At 51.4% G+C, this 22,335-nt stretch overlaps 1 protein-coding gene across 1 annotated transcript in view; it reads right to left on the reverse strand.

Annotated features, from left to right (window-relative positions):
* The window catches only part of LOC104854145 (probable inactive 1-aminocyclopropane-1-carboxylate synthase-like protein 2), a 49,566-nt gene that overhangs the window by 26,842 nt on the left and 389 nt on the right, over window positions 1-22,335 (reverse strand). The gene's annotated exons all lie outside the window — the stretch shown is intronic.

The following is a 22,335-nucleotide window of genomic DNA, read 5'->3' on the forward strand; positions in this document are numbered from 1 at the left end:
GTGTGTGCGCACGTGCACGTGTGCATCTGGGCATGTCCAGGTGCCCTTGTCCAGCTCCAGGAGGGCAGAAACTGGCCTGGAAATTGCTTCTTTCTCTGGCCTCACCCAACAGGATGCCAAGAACTCTATAAATATTTGCTTATTGGCAGATCTCCAGATTGTGAAGGATGCAGCAAAACCCGAAAAGCAAATCAGAGCTTTTCAGAGCTGGCAGGTCTCTAGAGGAGCATGTGGTCTCTGTGTTCTAAGTCGGGAAACCGAGGTGCGGGAGGGAAGAGCAGGGTCCAGGGCTGCAAGTCCCGTCAGAGCTCGGACTCCCCAGCCAGCGCTCTCTCTGCTCACCTCCCCGAGTTTGGCTCCTGGACCCGATTCTCCCCCACAAGCAGATCAGCAGCTTTGCCAGTGCAGCCCCCAGGCGTGTCTGCTTGACCTGTGGGGAATGTCCCAAGTCACAGGTCCTGCTGACCTGACCGGGCCCACCCACCCCTTGCCCCATGCTGGCCTGTGCGAGACTGCCCATCCCTGGTCCAAGAAAACAAGCATTTTGAGTGGTTAAGCTGCAGAGGACCAGTTTCTCTTAAGGTCCTTGGGTCAGGGCAGCTCGGAGGAGACCTGGGATCCTATCCAATCCTGCCGAACACCCGCTGCTGTCCACTCCCTTCGGCCTGGCCGGGACAGAAGCAGCTGCTCCCCAAGGGACCTCCCCTGCTACCATCCAGCTGCCTCCCGGCCGCCCGCAGTGACTAAGCCAGCCGGGACACTGCAGCAGCGAGCCGGGGTTTTTCCACTCCAGACCCTCAGGCTCTGCCCCTCCCCAGCCCACCCTGGCAGCACCCAGCAGAAAACAAGCTGGCTATCGCAAAGTCTGGTTTTCCTTGGGGGCTTCAGATGTGGCTTTATCAGGGCACAGAAAAGTAAGGCTCCATCTGCACTGCGAAGATGTTTATGGGCTGGAAAGTGTTTGAGGAATGTTAGAGTTACACAGAGAAACAAAGAAAAGGGCAAGGGGCCCTGTTTCAGACCAAACATTTTGGGGGGAAGTAAGAGCTGGTGCTTTTACAAATGATCAGAAAAGAAGTAAAGGAAAGTAAGAGAAGAACAGCATTGACCAGGCATTTTTCACTCTTTATGTTTAATTTCTTCCTGACAATGAACTTAGTAGTGTGATTGTCCCACTTTGCAGATCTGGAGACTGAGGCTGAGGAATATGAAATATTTGCCCAAGGTCAGGAAAATGGGATTTGAATGCAGATCCGCCTGATGCCACCCTCCAGGCTCTTCTGACTGTACCACCCTGCAAGGCATTCGCTCCAACCTTGAAAATGAGCCCAGCCTTATCCATTGCACAAGTTTTTTCTTGCACTTCTATGAGGACCGACTACCAGGTCAAGTCAGGCTCTTGGAGGGCTCTGGCTCTGGCTCTGCCCCTCTGTCAAGGGGTGAAGCTGCTTCTTACCTGTACCCTCTCTGCTTCCTGAGGGAGTAGCAGGAGGCCGCAGGCTCCTGTCCTCCCTGCTGGATGGCTCTGTCTCCCCTGGGAGAGAGTGGGTGGAGGTAGTGAGATGTGAGAGCAAAAGGGCAGTCTTTGGAGCCAGGCAGATCTGGGTGTGAGTCCTGTGCGGCTTTGGGAATTGTACTTAACCCTCCCGGGCTCAGCCCCATTTGTAAAACTGGGCTGATGTTATTACCAGCTGTGGGAGTCAGCTCTCCCATTACTTAAAAGAAGTTTGTTTGGGTCACAGTCTCCAGTGGGTTCAGTCCATGGCTGGCTGGTTCCAAGGCCAGCTACGGGCATGTCGAGACAGAACTCCATCTTCACCTCCGGTCACAGGTAAGACTTCCAGGGTCCCGAGATGCTGGGATGCCCCACGGCAGGACCACACCAGCTGGAGACATCCTGGGAGGAAGCAGATCTTCCTGTGCACAGCTCCTCATTGTTCCAGGATTTCTGCTGCCCCCTGAGTCGCCTGTTACATCTGTTTCTCCCAGAGTGCTGAATTAAGGTGAGGTAAACCCTGGGGCCTCCCGCTTTGTGCCCAGAGCAGCACTGATCAGGCCCAAAGCTCACTTCTTCTCAGTCTCATTTTTCCTATCTTTCCTGTATAATAACTGAATTCGCCTTGTGCTGTCATGGCTCACAGGAGACTTAACTGCAGAGGTTCTAGTAACGTCCCCTTTCCCTGTTCCCAACAATGAATGTGCTAGGAACAAGAATACTCCCATGTTATGACCCCAGTCATTTGTCTTTTTCAGCCAGGCCCTACCTCCGAACATTTTAGACCTAAACCAGAGCATTCTGTCCCGGTCCCCAAAAGGCTCATTTCCATCTCATTATGTAAAGTGTTTTTAGTCCATCTCTAAGACGGACTTAACATTCTTAGCAGTTCCAGCATTGCTAAAGGTCCAAGTCCAAATTCCCCTCTGAGACTCAAACTGTGAGCTGCTGTGAAAATCACAAAGACAGTTAGGTACCTTCTAGCACACTGAGTAAATGTTCCCATTCCAGAGGAAAAGAACAGAAGGATAGGAAAGGATGGGACCAAAGCAAGACCAACTCCAGCAGGGGAGACATTAAGTCCCGCGGCTCCCTGGCCAGCACCCAGGGGCAAGCTGTGGAGACATGAGCTCCAAAGGGCTTGGGCAGCCCCGTCCTGGGCCCCTGCCAACTGCTGCCCACACAGCCTTTCCCTTGGGCTGGCTCCACTCACTGCCGGTGGTTTTCCACAGCAGATGCTCCACGTTCCTGGCACCTCCAACTTCCCGGGGTCTCCACTGCACTTCAGGCTTCACTCTCACAGCTTCACACACTGCCCTCTCAAGAGCATGTTCCCTGACTTCACAAGTCTTCTGAAAACTAGGTCCAAGCCTAATGATTCACAACACTTGCATTCTGCTTGTGGGTACAACCAGCACCACATGGATGATGCCAGGTCTGCCGCCAGCTCCAGCAGTAGCTGGGGCCCTCCTGTGACTGTGGCTGCAGTGGCCTCTAGATCTGGGTATGAATCCTGTGCAGCTTTGGGAAATATATTCAACCCTAAATTCTGGTTGACTAAATTTAGGAAAACGCTTTCCTAGGCAGCTGTGAATGAGCAGGGTACCTTGGGCCTCTCTTCTAAAAGAAAAGTCTTTCAAAAGAATTTATTCTTTTATACCCTTGAGCCTGCAAAGGATGGAGGTCTGGCCAATTCCTGAGACACTTTAAAGCCATCTTTTCTATTATATTGTTACAAAATACTTGGATTCTTTTCAAAGCTAATCTTTTTAGCAGCAGTGCTTTTCTTGTGCTGAACTTTGCAAATGCTTCCTTTCTGGTAAAACTTTGAACTTTTTACAGCTTTTTTTGCTCCTAATTCTCACTGCAGATCTGGCTAAAAGCAACTGGCAGTACCCATACCACAGCTTGTACATTGGGCTACCTTGAGATTTTCTATACCAGATCAATTTGTCCATTGCCTTTCATCTCAGTCTCTAGTAAATTCTCAAGACAGAAGCAACATTTTCAGCCAGATTGTAACACACACAGTCTGTAGTTCAACTGCCAATGGAGTCCTTGTTCCCAACTGAAACCTTCTGAGTGTTGCCCTTACAGTTCACATTCCTATGAACATTCTGGTCTTCTGAGCTTCATAATCACACATTAAGCTTGGCTCATAGCAATCTAGAGCTTTTCTAACCTGTTTCTCCAGATTTTCCCAAATTCCTCCCACAAGCAAGTTCCAAAGGCTTCTAAACCACATGGCAGATATGGTCACAGCAACGATCCCACTTCTCTGGTACCAATTTTCTGGTAGATAGCTTTCTCATTGCTTGACAGAATATCTGACACTTGCAATTGAAAAGAAGAGAGGTTTATTTGGGTCACGGTTTCCAGTGGGTTTAGTCCATGGTTGGCTGGCTCCAAGGCAGAAATAGCATGGTAGAGGGGCTTGGCATAGGACAGTTGCTATGGAAACAGAGAGTGGAGGAAGAGCCGGGTACCAAAAAACACCCGGGTAATGCTCCCACCTCTTCCAACTAGCCCCCATCTCCAAACACATGAGACTTTTGGGGGACATTTGAGATTTAAACCATAATACCAACCTTAAAGTTTGTGTGTGGGGGAAAACACTGATACAATGTGTGAGCTGTGCCTTGAATTGATTTATAGTTAGCATTCAATACATGGGTTCAGAAAAGAAGCCACTGGCTTGCACCAAGTGTTTATGGGGTACCTAGTGCAGGGCCAAGGGTATGACATTGATGGTGCCCACTGGATACTGGGTGGCCCTGCATCCTTGAGAGAAGAAAGGAGGAAGGCAGTCCAGTCACCACTGGCTCTGGGTGGATGCTGGGGCCCAAGAGGTACAATCATTTGCCCATGATTCTTGGAAATGGAGCAAGAGTCCAAGCTGGGGAAGCACTTTGGAGGCCCAGGCCCATCCCTCTTCCTCCCTGCCAGGTGTCTCTCCATGGTACCTCTCACTATATAGTAGCACTCATCCAAGTGGGTCCTCCTATCCTCCCATCCAGGGGCCAGCCAAAGACAGAGTCCAGGCCTTCAGAAGAAGGCACAGCCCCAAGGAGATAAACTGTGTTGCTGGCCTCCAAAACGGCCTGATAATCTCACTTCCTGTTACTCATGCCCTGTGCAGTCACCTCCCACACTGTAAACAGGGCTGGTCTGTGGGACCAACATAATACAGAAATGATGGATCTCATGTCTGATATTAGATTGTCAAGGACTATGGCACACTGTGGGGGAAGGCAGCTCTGCTCTGAGGACACTCGGGCAGCCTGTGGCCTACATGGTGGAGACTGAGGTCTCTGAATAGCAAAGGATCAGAAATGGAGGCTCATCAAGGACCACAAAGGAGCCAGGAGGTACGTTCTGCCTTCAGTTGCCAACAGCCCCTGTCCACAGCTATCCAAAGAACCCCATGGAAAACCTGAGCTGGAGCTGCCTGCTGAGCTACACCTTGAATGCTAGCCTGGGAAACTGAGATAAGGGGTGGCCTCCAGGAGGGGCCCTCAGGCCCTGACAACTCACATCCAGCTGTTACCAACCCGGAAGGCTTGCTCTGCTGTCCCCCAATGCCACTCTTTACATCCAAGCCTTGCTGCAACCACGGCAGACCAGGAAGACTCAATTTTTGTTTTGTGGGCTTGGGGTTTGGTGGTGATCATTCTAGAACCATTATATACTCATGATACAAAACCAAAACAGCTCTAAAGCACAGATCTTTCTGAGCTCTTTACTCCAAACTCTGCCCCACTCACAGATACAATTATTATGAAGACTTAATTCCTTTTTTTAAGGCTTTTTTTCATGAATTTCCTTTCTCTTGTATATATTCAATGTTTTTCTATAATAAAAAAGTATTTTAATATTAAAAATACATTTCCTATGCATAGGCAAGAAAGATTCATTTTAGGTGTCTATTTTAACCATAAAGTAATGATAATATACACACTGTTTTGCACTATTCTTTTTGCTCCTGTGGCTTGAGACCAAAGCCCCACACACACCAAGCATTTACAGAATAACTGAGCCACACTTCCAGCCCTTTTAAAATTTTGAGGCAGAGTCTTGCTAAGTTGCTCGTGCTGGCCTCAAAATTATGATGCTCCTGACTCAGCCTCCTGAGTAGCTGGGATTACAAGTGCACACCATCACACCAGGCTACATTTTTACTTTATTTTTTATTTTATTTATTTATTTATTGGTACTGGGGAGCAAACTTGGGTCCTTGTGCTTGCGAGGCAGGCAGTGGAACCACTGAGCCAAATCCCCAGCCTGCATTTTTATTTTTTAAAGTGTACCTTGGGCCTCTTCCTTTATTGGTACCTTAGACTCGCTTCTTTCTTTCAACTTCAATCATTTAAGAAATATCTATTGAGGAACCACCATGTACTGGCTTCTACCCATCTATCACAGACTTAATGACCACCATATTCCAGGCACTGTGCTATGCTGGGTTTGGTTTCTAAAACCTCACCTAGCACTATTGATATTTAGGGCCAGATAATTATTTGTTTTCCAGAGGGATTGACCCAGCAGGGGACCCTGGGAAGAACTGCTCTTGAGTCAGGAGGAAAACGGAAGGTGTGGAGTGGAGGAAGCCATCTTGCCACTTTATATTCTCCCATCATGTGGATGACTGCGTTTGAGGCCACTGCCTAGTGCTGGACATGTCACTGTCCCAATGTTTTCCTTGTATAAATATCGCTGTGATGGACATCTTCGCACGTCCATCTCCACACCCAACTTCAAGTATATCCATGAGACAAATTCCTGAAAAAGAATTCGCCACCACCAAGGATATGACTTTAAATCTTTGGTGGATATTTCTAAATCGCCCTGCAAGCGGTCAGGAGGAATACATGAAGAGAAAACTCATTTCTCCCTACACAGGCAGCACCTGGTCTTCTTGGAAACCCGAGCACAAAGCGGGTAGAAATGGGCACTGTGTGAGCACCGGCCCCCAGCACTGGCCACAGCAGACCACTTCCCAGACCACTGCCTATTCCAAGGAGCCACAGGACCCAGACCTGGGTCGGATGAACAGAGAAAAAAGACTGGGAGGGGAGGCTCTCATCTGTTCTCCTGCATCCCCTGCAGTTCCCTCCCATTTTCCCTGAGCACACAAACATTCACCTCTCAGAATCTGAGGGGGTTCATTCCCAGAGCCCCATACCAACTCTGCAGCGGCTCACATGAGATGACTTACAACACCCTCCCACGGTCTTCCCATCGCTTCTAGGTCATTTCTAAAGCTTAACACAACGGAGGAGCTATGGAAACAGTTGTTACACTCTGCTGCCTAGGGAATGATATGAAAAGCCAAAGTGCATCTGCACATGTTCAGTCCAGGCACATTTGTGGGAACTGTGTTCGATCCACAGTTGGTTGGATCTATGGATGTAGAATCTGTGAACGTGGAGCCCTCGGACTTGGGAGAGCCAAAAGTATATTTGTTGAACAAATGCTTAGTGTAAGACTCCGGGGCTCTAGGGTGGATGTGTTTGTAATTTAATATGTAATCAGACAGAATCCTATCTTCCTCTTCATACTCTCACCAGAAAATGTTCTTTTCACTCCACATAGGTACACACACACACACACACACACACACACACACACACACACACCCAGTCTGGTCAGGGTCTCTACCACCCACGCGAGCCTGGAATAAGCCGGTATGCCCAAACAGTCAGGAAATATTTCCTCAGTATTTGTTTTGTGGAGGAAAAAAAAACTGGCTTCATATGTGCAAGACATTACTTCTTTTTAATCCATAAAACTCTGGTGGTAAAACGCTTGTTAATCTCCGCTATTTGGGAGGCTGAGACAGGACGATCTTGAGTTTGAGGCCAGCCTGGGAAACGTGACAAGAGGTCCTTCTCAAAAACCAACCTTAAAGTCCCTGTTCCTTCGTCCATTCACGGACCAATGGGCACTTCCTGTGGACCGGAACAGGGAGAGACAGAGGGTGCACACAATGCTAGGCTAATGTGTGTGAGTAGATTGACACAGCCTCAATCAGAGTACGCTTGAAACTCATCTTCACTCTGCAGAGTGCAGGGGCCAGGGAGATGAGCAAAACCAACTGCTGGCCCTGAACTCAAGGGCAGGGAGAGGAAGTGGAGGAGGCGACCTTCGCCCCCTCAGCAGCCCACAGCTAGGAGGGTAGAGAACGTGTGGAGTCCCTGAGCCAGCGTGACCTGATGGGGTGCAGAGGCAGAGGGAGGGAGGACGTGCAGGTGCCCAGCAGAGGGGTGAAGAGGGGGCCAGGAGCGGCCCTGGAGACACTCAGGAAGTGGAAGCACCGTGGGGCGAGGTGAGGGAGGAGGGTGTGGGACTCGGTTTTCTGGCTCCTGGTGCAGCCTTTTCAGAGTGGAAATACTGGAGCAGCCCCAGGTTACAGCCCCTCACTGCAGCACCGTATCTGGACTTATTTGGACTTTGATGTCCCAGCTTTCCCATCACAAGCAGTTTGCCTAACTTGAGTCACTCTCGCTAAGGACAGAGGTAACTTACACAGCTATGTTTACAAATTCTTCCTAAAATACAGTGCAAATTCCTCCAGCCTGGCTTTCCTGCCAGCAAAACCTTACCCGGTTGTCTGTACTGCTTGTTCCTGTTCCCCTTTTTCATTTGTCTCCAGCTGTTTTCTAGACCAGACGGCTTCCCAGAAGGCTCGGGAAAGGGTTTTGAGTCTGGAGAATGAAGTCAAGCAGCTGCTTCTGGCAATCACCACCTCACCCCGCAGATTCTGTTTCTGAGCCGATTACCACCTGGGGCTGGAGAGCGCGAGGGTCACAGTGGATCCACCGGGACTGACGGAGGCAAACCGCTCTGCAGAGACAGCTCAGGAGAGAAGGGGCCTTCTCCTTCTCTTCGGGTGACCCATGTACACGCGAGAGGGGTCCATCCAAACTGTGCCCGTCTTAGAAGAGGCACCCTCTGAAGACCCGAGCTAAATGGAACCATAAACCATTTGCCACCTCATTTTGGGGTGTCCATCCCTTGTCCCCAGGATGGCGGCAGTGCCATCAAGAATGAGGGCACACTGGGCTTTTGATCCACACATTGCTGGGTCCCCACATCCCCCAGCAACCCTGGCCTCCACCTCACCGCCCAGCAAGGCTGCCTAGAGAGGGCCTTTGCTTCTGAACTCCACTCAGCGGTTAGAATTAATACAACTTTGCCCACCGTACTTAGAGGACAGGGCAGTGTAGCATGATCCCCAGAGTGAAGGCGAGGATGCCTTCTCTGTCCTGTATGCATCTCTGTCTGAGTCACTTAGTAAGAGAGGACCTTACACGACGCCTTATCTGCGGGCAGCCTGCCAGACCTCCTGGATTCCAAGAGGCACAATTTTTCCACAGTATAAAAAGTCTAGCTATTTGGACAGGACTTCTAACCGATAGCTAGGATGGAGTCAGTGGTTTGCGATACTGTTGGTAGAAAGGCGCCGCGGATTTATTTTAAACACGCTGTTCCATTGTTGGCCCCTCGACCCATGTTCTTGCATCAGCCCTAGAAGACACCTGGCCCTTCACGGAGGGGTGCAGCTCTGGTGGCCCTAGCAGGTCAGCTTGGTCACCCTGCTCCCTTCTCGCCACACAGGCCTGCTCTTGTCTTTAGTTTCCCCACTTGACTTCGCCAGTCTGTCAAGAACAGGGGCGCACTGGGCATCTGACCCACACATCCCTGGGTCCCCACGTCCTCCAGCAACCCTGGCCTCCACCTCACTGCCCAGCAAGGCTGCCTAGAGAGGGCCTTTGCTTCTAAGCTCCACTCAGCGGTTAGCATTAATAGAACTTGGCCCGCCGTTCTTAGAGGACGCTTGAGGGCATCCAATTCAGAGGTTCAGAGCACTGCTTCCCAGCAGCACCCCCTCTTGATTTGCTTCACCACTTGGACTCTCTGGCACTAATCTTCCTGCAGGCCCTGCCAGGCCCCATGAGCTGCCCTTGCAATTGTGGGACTCTCCTGGGCAGATGGAGAAACTAAGTCTCACCGGAGCCCTTGTCAGCAGCAGAGTAACCAAAGGTCTGGACGTGCTGATACCACAACCTCTTTCTGTTGTTCAATAAGTAAAAGTATCTTATACTGAGGGTGGCAGAGGCACTGTGCTAAATTTGATAACCACTACCACAACAAAAACCAGCCCTTACCTGTTAAGAATGTGGACTGTACAGCTGGGTGTGGTGGCACACGCCTGAATCCCAGGATTCAGGAGGCAGAGGCAGGAGGATTGCTATGAGTTTGAGCCCAGACTGGGCTATACAGTGAGTTCAAGGTCAGCCTGACCTACACAAACCAAAACAAGAAGGATGTGGACTTTGGAGCCAGTCCCTCGGGCTCAGAGTCCCAGCTCTGACTTCTACCAGTTTTATGACCATGGACCTCATCTGGAAACAAGGCTGAGGACATCAGGGGACACAGGTAACGAGTTTGGGCAGCACGTGCCCCTGGTAGGTCTTCCTTAGGTTCCATAGAGTGTGTAATTGTAGCCCAAACTTATGAGACAGGTACTATCATTATGGCCATTCTACAGATGAGGAAACTGAGGGCCAAGGAAGCAAAATAACTTGTCCCAGTTGACACTGTTATATATGGAAGGACAAAACCCTTCACACTTCTGTGGCTGCTCCCAAACCCTCCTGCTCCACAGCTCATCTCTTCAAGTCCCCTCTACAGGTGAGGAAAGAGAGTCCAATGGCCCCCAGGTTCCTGGTGGTGCACATCAGCTGTCTGACAATGCCCTGTGACCTCAGAGCTCTCAAAGAGGAAGCTGTGACCACTGCGTGAACAGAGTCCTGCAGCAGCTCGGGCCCCAGCCCCTGGACCACACCACCCGGGGCTGGTGTGTCACCCTCCTCAGCTTTCTACAATTTGGTCACCTCCCGGGGAGGAAGTGTCTCATCCTAGCAGGGGCCAGGGTCCCTCCGCCACCCAAAGCAGTCCTTGTACATCTGCTTGTGGCCAGGACAACAGGTGGCCTCAGAGGTGACAGCCTGGAAGCCATGTGATGGTGCCATGTGGGTCTGTGTCTCGTGAAGTTGAACAATGAAGTTGAGGACACAAGAGGAAAGTTTGTCAAGAGAGGAACAGCTCCCTGTAGTCTGCACGGGGCCCCAGAGCTTTATACCAACAAGAAGACCAAGGCTCAGACCATTCCAAGTCACACTAAGGTCAACCTTTATGACTCAAACAAGCTTCCTTCAACTGGAAAGGGACCTGGGAGGAGCAGTCGAGGCCTGTAGCCAGCGTGTGTCTGCAGGCGCCTCTAGCCTACTACCCGACCCAAGTGGCTCATTAAAACAAAGTGAGAAGGAGAAAACAGTTCACAGGTAGAGCAGGTGTCACAGTGGCTACCCGCCTTGCCTGTCACCTCACTGGTGACAGCCCTGGATTTCACTGTCCACCTGGTTCTTGTTAACGTGTGACCTCAGGCTCCTGTTTGTCTGACCAAGGCCGGGTCATCCTGCCTCTACCTTGGGCCCAGTGCCTCTAGCGGCGTGCTGTGTCATCTGCCTAACTTGCCATCTGTAACAGTGCCCTTTGAGCACAGCAACGTTGGCCGGACAAGGTTGATGGGGGCACCTCCAGAGAGGACCAAGTGCCATACCCTTCCGGCAGGCAGGGTGAGTTACGTGCAAGACCGGCCCTGAGGGAGAGGTGCACCCCATGTGCGCTCTTACTAGTAGGCTCCCATCTCCCCGCAGCACCCGACCTCACATACACTTAGAACCAAGAAGAATGAGCTCGCACAGCATACCCTGCGTGTCAGCCCCGCACACCATCACTTTGTCCTTCTGCTGTCCGACTCCTCACTAGAAGCCAAAAGGACACGCATTACTGTCCTCATTTCCTGAAGCTCAGCAGGGTGGGGCATCCAGCCCAGAGTCACAGTGCTCCTTTGAGGCAGAAGCAAGTTTCAAATGCTACCTTTCCTATGATATTTAGGTGTCTTTTCTTGGACTGACCCAAGGATTTGTGTTTGGAGGCAAGAGGAACTTGGGAGGGACCAGTTTTATCCTGGGACAGACAACCAGCCCTGGGTTTGCCATCACCACACAGCCCCTGAGGATCTTTTTCCAGGGGGCGTCTGGGAAATCTTCAGCCTCGAGACCTTTCTTATCTGCCTGTCTGACTGGGAAGGGGGGCCTGGAGCCAGGGGTTTCTTCTCTCTCAAATGGATTTCAAATAAAATGCCGTCCCCAGAGACCCATCGATCTGAGGAAAAAGGAGCCCGTGACATTCCCGGGGCGGCCCTGGGCAGGTCAGGCAGAAACCATGGCAGGGCCAGAGGCCAAGTCTGCCCTGCAGCTCCCTGCCCCAAGGGGCTGCCAGGGGGCACCAACTCTGGCCTTGTACGGGCAAAATGTCCTGCCAAGCTGGCTTTGGAGGGAGCTTTCTCTCTATTTTAGGCCCCAGGGACTGTGTGGGTCAGTCTGTCCCCTCAGCAATCCTCTAACTCCAGGGTCCTTGGTACAGCCATGGGGGCAAGGGACAGGGGGCTTTAGCTTGAGTCTCCAGCCTCAGGATGGAGGGTGAGATCACTAAAAATAAACCCCACAACATCAGCAGCAGCTAGCTGTTGTCTTCCACCAGGCGCCATGCTGACCAAGACCTCTCCTTGGATTGTCACTTTAAGGACTTCAGGAGGTAGACATCCTCTTTCCCCCTCACCAAGCATCTTCTAGAAATGAGGTATGGGGTGGGGGTACACAGTCAGCAAGGGCTGTAAGGCTGGCACGCTGGCTCTTGGCCACTCTGGAGCTCCACCCAGCTGGCACCCGCAGCTGGAGAGCACTGGGCCTGCACCCAAGCCCAGCCCTCCACCCCACAAGTGCTCAGGTTTCTTGAGCCCTACTTGGCAGATCCAGGTTTAGGTCACCCAGACTCCAAGGCCAGAGCTCTGTCCTTCCACTGGGCACAGCCACTAAGGGTCTCAGAAGGCCCTGGCTGCTAGAGGAGGGGCCGCATGGCTGCCCTCTCTTGCCCCTGGCCCCGGCTCTGGGATCCAACCTGTAGGGAGAATGCTGCGGCCCGGTGGGGGTGCAGAGGAGGAAAGGGTGGCGGGGTTGGTCCTGGGCCAGCGGAGGCGGGGTGGGCACGCTGTCAATGTGAGCGCTCAGACAGCCCTCCCTTCTGCTCTGGTGTTTGAGCAGACTCCTTGCACTGTGGCTCTTTAGGGTTCACAGACCCGGGCCCAAATCCAGTTTCCCCCACTGTGCAGCTGTTTGATCCCAACCCAGCTAAGCCTTGGTAAAACAGGGGTAAGGGGACCACGTAGTCTTTTCCGGTTGTTGGGAGAATCGGATGTAGGTGGTCACCTAAGCAGCTCGGCCTGGGGACCAGTCTGGGGATGTGGAACTTTCCGTGGTGGAAGCTGGGAGTCTCCTGGGGAAACCTAGCCCATGGGCGGCACTAGCAGTCAATGCGTACAGCGAGTCCTGCACGCAGGGACACTCAGCTCAGCCATCGCGGGGTGGGGTGGGGGGTGCCACCCAAAGCCCCTTAGCCCAGGTTTAGAACAAAGCCCGGGGCTGCCTTCAGCTCCCCGCTCGCTGCGGAACCCCTTTGTCCTTGAAGCCCTCCCCTCCCCCGCCCCACGGGCTGGGTGCCAGCAGTGATTACTGAATCACTTATTCACAGCAGCGTGCACGTGCAGCCCTAATTAAGCAGCTAAAGGGGTCGGAAAGCCCGCCAGCCAATCGGGGAAGGGGGGCTGAATGGGACAATCAGCCTCACCAGGTGGGGGGCTGAGGGCAGGGAAAGACTGGGGGTTGGGGATTGAAATAGCTCCCCACCCTCTGCAGCTGCTGCAGGAGGGCGAGGCCCGTGGGGGTGCGCCTGCGGGAGTCAGGCTGGCAGGGCTTGGAGGAGAGGCAGCCCCCCCGCAGCGTGCCTCCTCCCACCAGGGCATCGGTGCCATCGGGGGGGGGCTCCCTCTCCCTGCCAGGAAGCTGCACCCCCTGAACAGGAAAGAATTTCTCTAAGCAGTGCTTCTCCAGCTGGAAAGAGCCGGTACACTAGCAGGGGCCTTGCTAAATGTAGATCTTGGCGCCACAGGTCCAGGGAGGTCCTGAGATTCTGAGTCCAGACCGGGCTGCAGATGCTGCCGGCCTGGGACCACACTGAGGGGCAGAGCAGGATCCCCGTGGGGTTGCATTTGTGCTGTGTGACCTTGGCAATGCCCCCTGCGCCATAGCCTCCTGTTCCTGATGCTGAAGAGAGGGGCTGTAAACAGCCAAAGTGAACTTGCCCTCCCAGCCTCAGAAGGGCTCTCAGGGGTGCAGGGGTCACCTCAGCTTGACCCGGGCTTGGGGGCTGGGGGGGTCTCAGTTCAAATTTGCCACCAGGCTGGTGAAACTGCTCCTCTCACCTCTTGCCCTTGGTATAGGTTCTGAGTTGTTCTGCACCCCACCCTCCTCCAGAGGTCCAGGGAACCTGCTGCTCCCCTCGCCGGACTGACCTGATCCAGCGTCTCCACTCCAGGCAGCGGCTCTCATGGCCTGGACACTGCCCTCCGATAGACACCTGACTCTGGTGGGCGCCCCTGGGTTAGACCCCTTTGCCCTTAGACTGCTGGTGCCTGGTGCAGGCGGCCCTGGCCTGACTTGGCCCTCCGGCTCAGCCTCCCCTCCTCTCTCCAGTCCAAGGCCTGGGACCCAGCTCCCTGCCCCACCGCTGCCCAGGGCTGAGGCACTCCCAGGTATCAGTAGAGCCCAGCCCTGCAGCCCTGGGCAACCTCCCAGAAACCTCCGGGGCAACCTCCGGGTTGGAACCCAACCCCAGGAGAAAGCCAGAGGGGAACGGGGCGCTGTCCATGGTGCAGCTGCCCCTGTACGAGGTGAGCGAGTTCCGGGACAGCGGGCGGGCGGTGATGCTAGGGGTGCATTTACTGCAGAGCCACTGAACTGGACCCTGAAATAGGGATAAAGGGTGATTCTTATGCAACATGTATTTTACCACAATAAAAAACAGAAAAGGTCAGAAGGGAGGATCCGGCAATGTCCACAAAGTGCATCCCTGCCCCAAGGCGACTGCAAGGCTTAAACTCAGAGCACTGGGCTATAATTTTTAATTACGAGTTTTCTCCTCCAGTTTTTCTCTTTCTTATTCTTTTTAAAAACAGCGTTCCTCACAATTACTTTTTCTGCGAAACATAATAACATTTTGCCTTTATTAGTAAGTATGAGGAAGTATTTCCTACAAAGCTCCCACCTGTGTCACCCTCAAGCCCAGACCAAGCGGAAAAACCACAGCTTCAGCCTCTCGGCCCCCCACACCCCGCAGGCACCTTCTCCCCTCCCACTCCCGGAGGTGCCACCTTCCGTGCTCCATCCAGACCCCTCCAGCCCCAAGCAAGGCCACCAAACCATCCCCGTTTATGAAGTAACTTTTCCAGCAAGTGCCTTGCCGGGGCCTTCTGTATGTATCTCATCTAACTCCCATAAGAATCACTGCTCACTGGCAGGGTGGCTGGTGAGGATTCTAAGGCTCACAGAGGTTGACTACCTTGCCTGAGGTCACACAGCATTCAGAATTACCGAAGGCAATGTCCTCTTAAAGAAGCCAATTCAAGTGCAGCAGGGCCTCACACCCGATGAAGGGGTGGCTCCTCTCTATGTCCCTCCTGCAGGTCACTGACAGTCCCCAGGGTCCTGTGTCTCAGGAAGGTGATGGTAAACCTGGAGATGGTCCCCAGAGTGACAATGGCCCTGACGCACTGGGTGCAGTTATACACAGAAGGCAAAGATGTCTGCTCAATTGCCAGAACGGCGCTTCTCCTGGAAACCATCTGCCAGCTTCTGGGCAACTTCTCCTGGACAGCAGTCATTCTGGGCCATTGTCCACTTTTTCTGGGGGCCAGGGTTCTTGGGAGGTTCTGGGGGTGGGGAGAGACCTGCTAGGCCGGGCTCTTGGCCTGAGCAAGCCAACGAGCGGGGGGTGGGGGAGGCTGGATCCCTAACTCCTGCTAGCTGCAGCTCTGCCAGTCTGAGGGTGTCACCTGCCCAGCAGAAGGAAGGGGTGAGGACGCCTCCCACCGCCTGCCTGCAGATGACAGGGAAAGGACAAAACAAAGGCTCTCCTTGCCACAGAGCCATCTCCTCCTCCCCATGGCTGCCACCCAGCTTCCCCCACTGGGGACGGAGCTCCGGGGGACCTGTCACCAGGGTGCAGCGGGACCGCAACCAACCTTGGGGGGCAGGGAGGAGCTGCGGAGAGCAGGGCTTGGCCTGTGTCACTCCCCATACACACACCCTCTCCCTGCCGCACAAGCTCACAGTCACATGTACACAATCATCCAGTCACAAATACACAATCACGGACACACATGATCGCACACACACACGGTCCTGTACTCATACACAGTCACACAGACACGAGCACTCACATAGCTGCGTGTACACACTCACACGCCGTCACATGTATACACAATCACAACAAACTCACAAACACACCCACTGTCACAGGTATGCAGACACACCATCACATACACAGTCACACACACGCGGTCACACGCACACACACTCACGCACACCCCTTCACCCTCTCTGTCCACTTACAGTTTGACTCCACTCTGAAAGCAAGGGCTCAGGAGTTCTAATTCTGGCTGAATGGACCCAGGAACACGTGGCTGAATCACCACTTAGCAGATGGACAGATTGAGGCCAGGCTGCACCAAGGCACCAGCAGAGGAGCCTTTCCCAACAGTCTTACCCAGAAGCTCAGCACATTTCCCATGTTGAATTATTTCAATCTCCCCCATTTTCCTAAAACGTGGGGCTGTGTGGTTGTCATATAACTACAGACCGAGAAACCTGCTGGGCATCCCAGCACTATGGGAGGCTGAGGCAGGAGCACCACGAGTCTGAGTCTCACCCAGACACGTTAGCAAGACCCTGCCTCAAAATTACAAAGTAAAAAAAGGTGGGGATATGGCTCAGTGCAAAGGCCCTGGGTTCAATCTTCAGTGCTGGAAAAAAAAAGAGCAAGAAAAGGCTTGTGGGGGAACCTGGAGTAAGCCACCCCCAGAGTTGGGCAGTAGTTCACTGTACTTGGCAGACGAGCACGCCTTGAGGCTGTGATTTCATTTTGAGTATAAATCCTCTTTTTGTGCTGGTAAGATTTTGTTGCTGGCTTGCACACTGCAGATGCACATTGCAACTGCTTGTATTTCTGGCTCCCCTCCCCCACAAGACTACGAGCTCCTCAGCAGTAGGGACCTCCTTATATACCTCTGTACCTCATACCCAGGACAGGGCTCAGCACAAAACAGGTGCCTAGTAAGTATTTAATAATAATAATAATGGCTGCCGACGAGCTCCAGGAACACGCTGCCTGGTTTGAATCTAGGCTCAACTTTCACTTCTTCATCCATGAAGTGGACTGACAGTACTCAGACCGTTAAACGACTGCAGTCAACCCTAACTTGGCCTCTGACCTCCTAGTGTGCAAGCCCTTGAGAACTCCTCTCCTTGCGAGTGTCGACTGTATACAGTCACTACTTGTACCAGTAGAAGACAGCAAAGATGAAGGCATGTGATTTTGGTGATGAGTTTGCTCTATAGCAGATTCTTCCCCTAAGCACTCAGAGGGAACAAGTTGTCACATGACAAGTAGCTGAGGGTGGCCACCAGCCAACAGTCCATTGCAAACTGAGATCCTTGATTTGGGACCTCAGGAACCGAATTCTGCCAACCCTAGGAGCAGATCCCTGTCCAGTTCAAATTTTGGAAGAGATCCCAGCCCCACCTCACACCTTGAATGCAGCTAATGAGTGATCCTGGAGCAGAGGACCCAGCTAAAGCCGTATCCTCAACCCACAAAGATTGGGATAAGCGTGTGGTTTTGAGCTTCTAAGGTTGCTAGAGCTTTGCCCCCAAAGCTTCTTGTGTTTAGGAGACTGGATTAAGGGAGCACCTGACCTTGCTGTCAGGAAAGGGGTCTGGATGTCAGAGGCAGGGCACTGAGGCCTGACCTGGAGGGACATGTCTTCCTTTCTGGCTCCTTCCTTCTCACTCTACTTTCTGGCCACCATGATGTGAACAGCTTTTTCAGCCCAGGGCTTTCTGCTATGTGGTGTCTATGATTTGAGCCCACAGAATATGAACTGAACCATCTAAAACATGAGCCAAAATAAACTTCTCCTTTAAGCTGTACCCACAACTTAAAGGAATTTTGTGCTGGCAATGAGGAAAGTGACTAAGATGGATTTTGCCACCAGAGAAATGGGACCTTGTTGTGACTACCTGACCATGTGATTCCAAAGCCTTTGGAACAGGTTTGTGGAAGGGATTTGGAAAGGCTTGGAGATACGGGCTGGATGTGCAATACTGCGATCAGATGACCAGAAAGCTGACAGAAATGCAGATGGTAAAGACCAAGCTCAGGAGGTCTCAGCTAGGATAAAAAACTCCACTGACCACTGGACTTGATACTGTGTGTGTCTTGCTCTGGCAGAAAACTTGTTTATACCTTGCTTATGTCGTGAGACTGTGTGGGTGACTGATTGCTATGGTTTGCATCCAGATGTCCCCCCAAAGCCTCATGCACTCATAGGTTGTGCTTTGGGAGAGTGGCCGGATTAAGGGTGTGTGATACTAGATTAGTCCACTAATTGGTTTGGCTAGGTTCTGGGTGTGGCTGAACAGATTTACCAAAGACAGGAGCCCCTCCTCCCAGGTGTGGGGGACACGCACAATAGGCTTGTAGTCTGGCTGGAGTATAAAGGGAAAAGTAGGCTCAGTACTTCTGCTTTCTGCCTGCCTGGCCATGGACTGCATCTCCTTTGCCATGCTTCTCCGCCATACCACTCTGCCTTGGAGGCAGATTAAGGACTGAAACCTCTACAAATTGTGAGCTAAATAAAATAAACCTTTCCTCCCTTAACTTTGGGTGTTGAGTAATTTGTTTCAGCAGTGAGAGAAGTAACTAAGACATTGCGTGATACTAGGTGGACTAACTAATCTTGTGGGGGAAATTTCAAGGCAACCTTATGTTCAGGCTGTGGCATGGATACTGCTTGCTGCTTTTAGTGAGATTTATATTGAGAATCAAAAACAAACAGCTCAACTAAATCACTTAAAACATTTTCAGTTCTTCCAGAAAGCAAGCACTTGTAAAGTTGGGACCTATAAAATTTTGGCCCAGGAGAGCTCGGTTGCTGAAAAGATTATCATTAAAAAGAAGCCAAGTACTTTACATCAGGACAACAATAAAGATGTCTTGCTGGCTTGAAAGGAATCGGCAATATTCCTCCCTTCACAGGCTCAAGGGGGCAAAACTGTAACACTTTCATTTGAGAAGACAGCCCCAGCTCACCCTGCTCCAGAAGGGCTGCCTAGGGTACTGATTCCCTGGAATTCAGTTTACAGTGCTCAGCCATCCAGGACTCAGAAGCTACTGCAGGCATGATCCAAGAGAGCCCAGCTGCTGCTCAAGCTGGTGGCAGACCTGGGCATTATCCATCTAGAGCTGGTTTTACAGGCATGCAAAATGCAAAAGTTGTGGTGTCAGGGAGCCTTCCATCCATTTTCAGGAGAAGGCCTGGGAGGCCAAGCTGTGTGCCCCTGAGAAAACAGTGTGTGAAGCTGTGAAGGTGAAAGTGAAAGTACAGTGGAGACCCTAGGAAGGTGGAAAAACCAGGAACACGATTTGTTTACTGAGAAAGGCCACAGGCAGTGCACAAAGCCACCTAAGAGAGAAGCCACGTGCTACAATTTGCAATGCCATAGGGGCAGGGCTGCCCAAACTTTTTGGAATTTACCTCTTTGACTCAGGTGCTGGCCATGGAGCTACACGATTTAATGTTTGCCCTGCTGAGTTTCAGTCTTGCTTTGGTCCCACTGGTTTCTACCTGCCATTCCACTCTTTTGAAATGGGAATGTTTGCTCTGTACTGTTGTATATTGGAAATGCTTAACTTTCTTTTTGATTTTTACAGGGGCTCGCAGCTAAGAGTTTACCTTGTGTCTCAGAAACTTTTGGCCTTGAACTTTACAGCAATGCCAGAGTTATGAAAACTTTGGTGACCATTAGAGATGGATTAAATGCATTCTTCGTAGAGACATGTGTAAGTCTTCTGGGGATCAGGGGTGTAATGTTATGACTTAGATCTAAAATGGCCCCCAAAGCCCCACGTCTTCAGAAAGTGGTTGGATTATGGGGCCCAAAAGCTGACTTGCTGTTAGGAAATGGAGTCTGGTCAGAAGAGGCGGTGGCTGAGGACTGACCTGGGAGGGTTTATCTCCTTTCCCAGCTCCTCCCTTCTCACTCTTCTTCCTGCTGTCATGACAAGTGCAGCTTTGTTCTGCCTGGGCCCATCCACCGTGTGGTTTCTATGTTTGAGTCAGCCAAACATGGACTGAAACTTCTAAAATGTGAGCCAAAATAAGCCTCTCCTCCTTTAAGTTATGAGTGTCAGGTATTCTGCCCAGCTGTAAGGCCACGAGGGAAGTGACTAAGACAGTTGCTGGTCACTGTTACACAGCAGTAAAGGATGGATGCAATGTCTGGTACATATGATGCCCCAGGAGCAGCTCAGGACACTGTGAACCTTCAGTAAAAGTTAGCTTTCACTGCAGAGCACATGCCACAGGCCAGCACTGTGCTGTCACCACTGAACACGCCATACCAGGCTCACTTCATGCTGACGGCCATGCTCAGTTGTCATTAGCCACAGTGAGAAGATGAAGAAACTGAGGCACAGAAGGCTCTTCCCAAGGTACCACAGCTATTGGTAAAACCAGGATTTAAATCCAGGTCTGGGTGACTCAAAAGCCATAGATCTCCAGGTAAAAGGCATCCACCAATTAATGAATTCATAATTAATGGATAAATGATGAATGAGTCCATGAAGAAGTGAATGAATGAAAAAATGAAAGAGAAAGTATTAAGGCTTAATAAACACTCATGAAAATTGTTAACTCTTGCTTTGCCAGACCCAGTGAAAGCAGCAGTGGGTATTGGGGGTCCCGTTGATGCCTGACCCAAGGAGCCTGCTGAATCAGTGGCCACCAGGGCCCAAAGGACTGGAGCCCCCAGGCTGACAACCTGAAACGTGCGGGAGACTCATGTTTAGTGAGTCCTTACTAAGTGAGACCCTGGCTAGAGCCTTTATACACTTTGCCTCATTCAACCATCCCGACAACCACCCTCCTCAAAGGCCTGTCGCCATCTCCTTTTCATAAATAGAAAAGTTGAGACTCAACCTAGTTAAGGAAGTATCCCAAAGACACTCAGCCAGAAAGTGGCAGAGCTGGGATTTGAACCAAGGTTTGCCTTGCTCTAAAACACCACGTTCGTAAAGCACCACACGGTGTTGCTGGTGATTGTGTGGCTGAGATAGACACTGTTGGGTGGCTCTCCCACCCCATTCCCCTCCCTGTTTCCCCAAGGAAGCTGGAGAAAGGTGACATCCTTTGCCCAAGGCAGGGTCAACAGGACCATAAAGCCGTGGCCACCAGCACTGTGAGCTCCTTATCTCTTCCACAGCTCAATTCTAGCCACTTGTGCAGGATAAACAAAGCCATATGTATTTTAGGCACCATTGGCTCAGGCTTCTATTATACACAGCTGAAAACCTTCCTGATGAAACAGCGGCGACAAGGAATCTGTATCCCAAGGTTTTTCCTCCATGTATCTTGGCTGGGTGAAGCTGGAATTTACACATTGGCTTTTGATTCCTCCCCAAGCCACACTGAAACAACAGCTAGGAGATGTTTTTTGAGACAAAGATATGGAGACGAGGAGAGGAGGAAATAGCATGAAAACCTGTGCACCTGAACAGTCGCAGCTGACTTACAGACCTCAGAAAGCTGAATCGTGACTGAGTGCTCAGGAAGCACTGAGAATTCACCAGGTTTACCCTGCAGGATCCCCCAGAGGATGGAGAATTCCACCTCCCGGATACCTGCATGAGGGAGTGAGGGGTGAGGGCCTGTGTGAACCAGAACCAGAGGACTCATGGACATGCTTTAGAGACACAGTTAGTTGTTTTCCAGTTCTTTTCAGCTGCTCTGTCTACCTTCAGCCCTGCACGTCCCACTCAATCCTACCTTAGCAGAAGTCAGGAAGAAACAGACTCGGGGCTAGGGGCTGGGTGTTTCAAAACCATTCTAGGTAGCCCACTCCAGAACACAGCCATGCGGGAAAGCAGTACATGAACATAAAAACAGGCACACATATGATCAGCCCTCCACGGTCACAGATTCCAAATCCATGAATTCAACCAATGGAGGACCAGAGACATTCAGGGGGGAAAACCTTCCAGAAAATTTGAGAAAAGTGTAACTTCAATTTGCCTTGTCTCAAGTGCTACACTGAACAGATGTGAATGAAGTGGGGCATGGGTGTTCTCCCTGTAGCCGCTCACCATCCCACAGAGCCTCAGTCTCTAGACCATTTTCCTGTCATAATTTCCTGAACAATACAATGATTTGCATAGCATCTACCTGGTATTAAGTATTATAAGCAATCTAAAGATGATTTAAAGCATGTGTGAAGATTGTGTAAGTTATGTGTAAATACTGCACTATTTTACATAAGGGACCTCAGCATCCATATATTTGACTATCTGTGGAGGATCCGGGAAAGAATCCCCCGCCATACAGTAGCCACTGGTGGTAGCCTCATGGCACGCGTGCCACAGCTGGCTGCTTGTTATCATTGAAAGTGCTAAAAGGTTCGCCATCACTGCAGTAGAGCATCGGTACATATACAGAGGTTGGCTCACCGCCCAGAGATTCCAATTTAATCAGGCTTCGGTTAGGCCCGGAGAAATGCTTCAGTATTTACACATGTGCGTCCTATTAATTTCACTTAAAAGAG

The sequence above is a fragment of the Fukomys damarensis genome, unplaced genomic scaffold (genome assembly GCF_012274545.1).
Source record: "Fukomys damarensis isolate Sample0158 unplaced genomic scaffold, DMR_v1.0_HiC HiC_scaffold_27, whole genome shotgun sequence".
Lineage (NCBI taxonomy): Eukaryota > Metazoa > Chordata > Mammalia > Rodentia > Bathyergidae > Fukomys > Fukomys damarensis.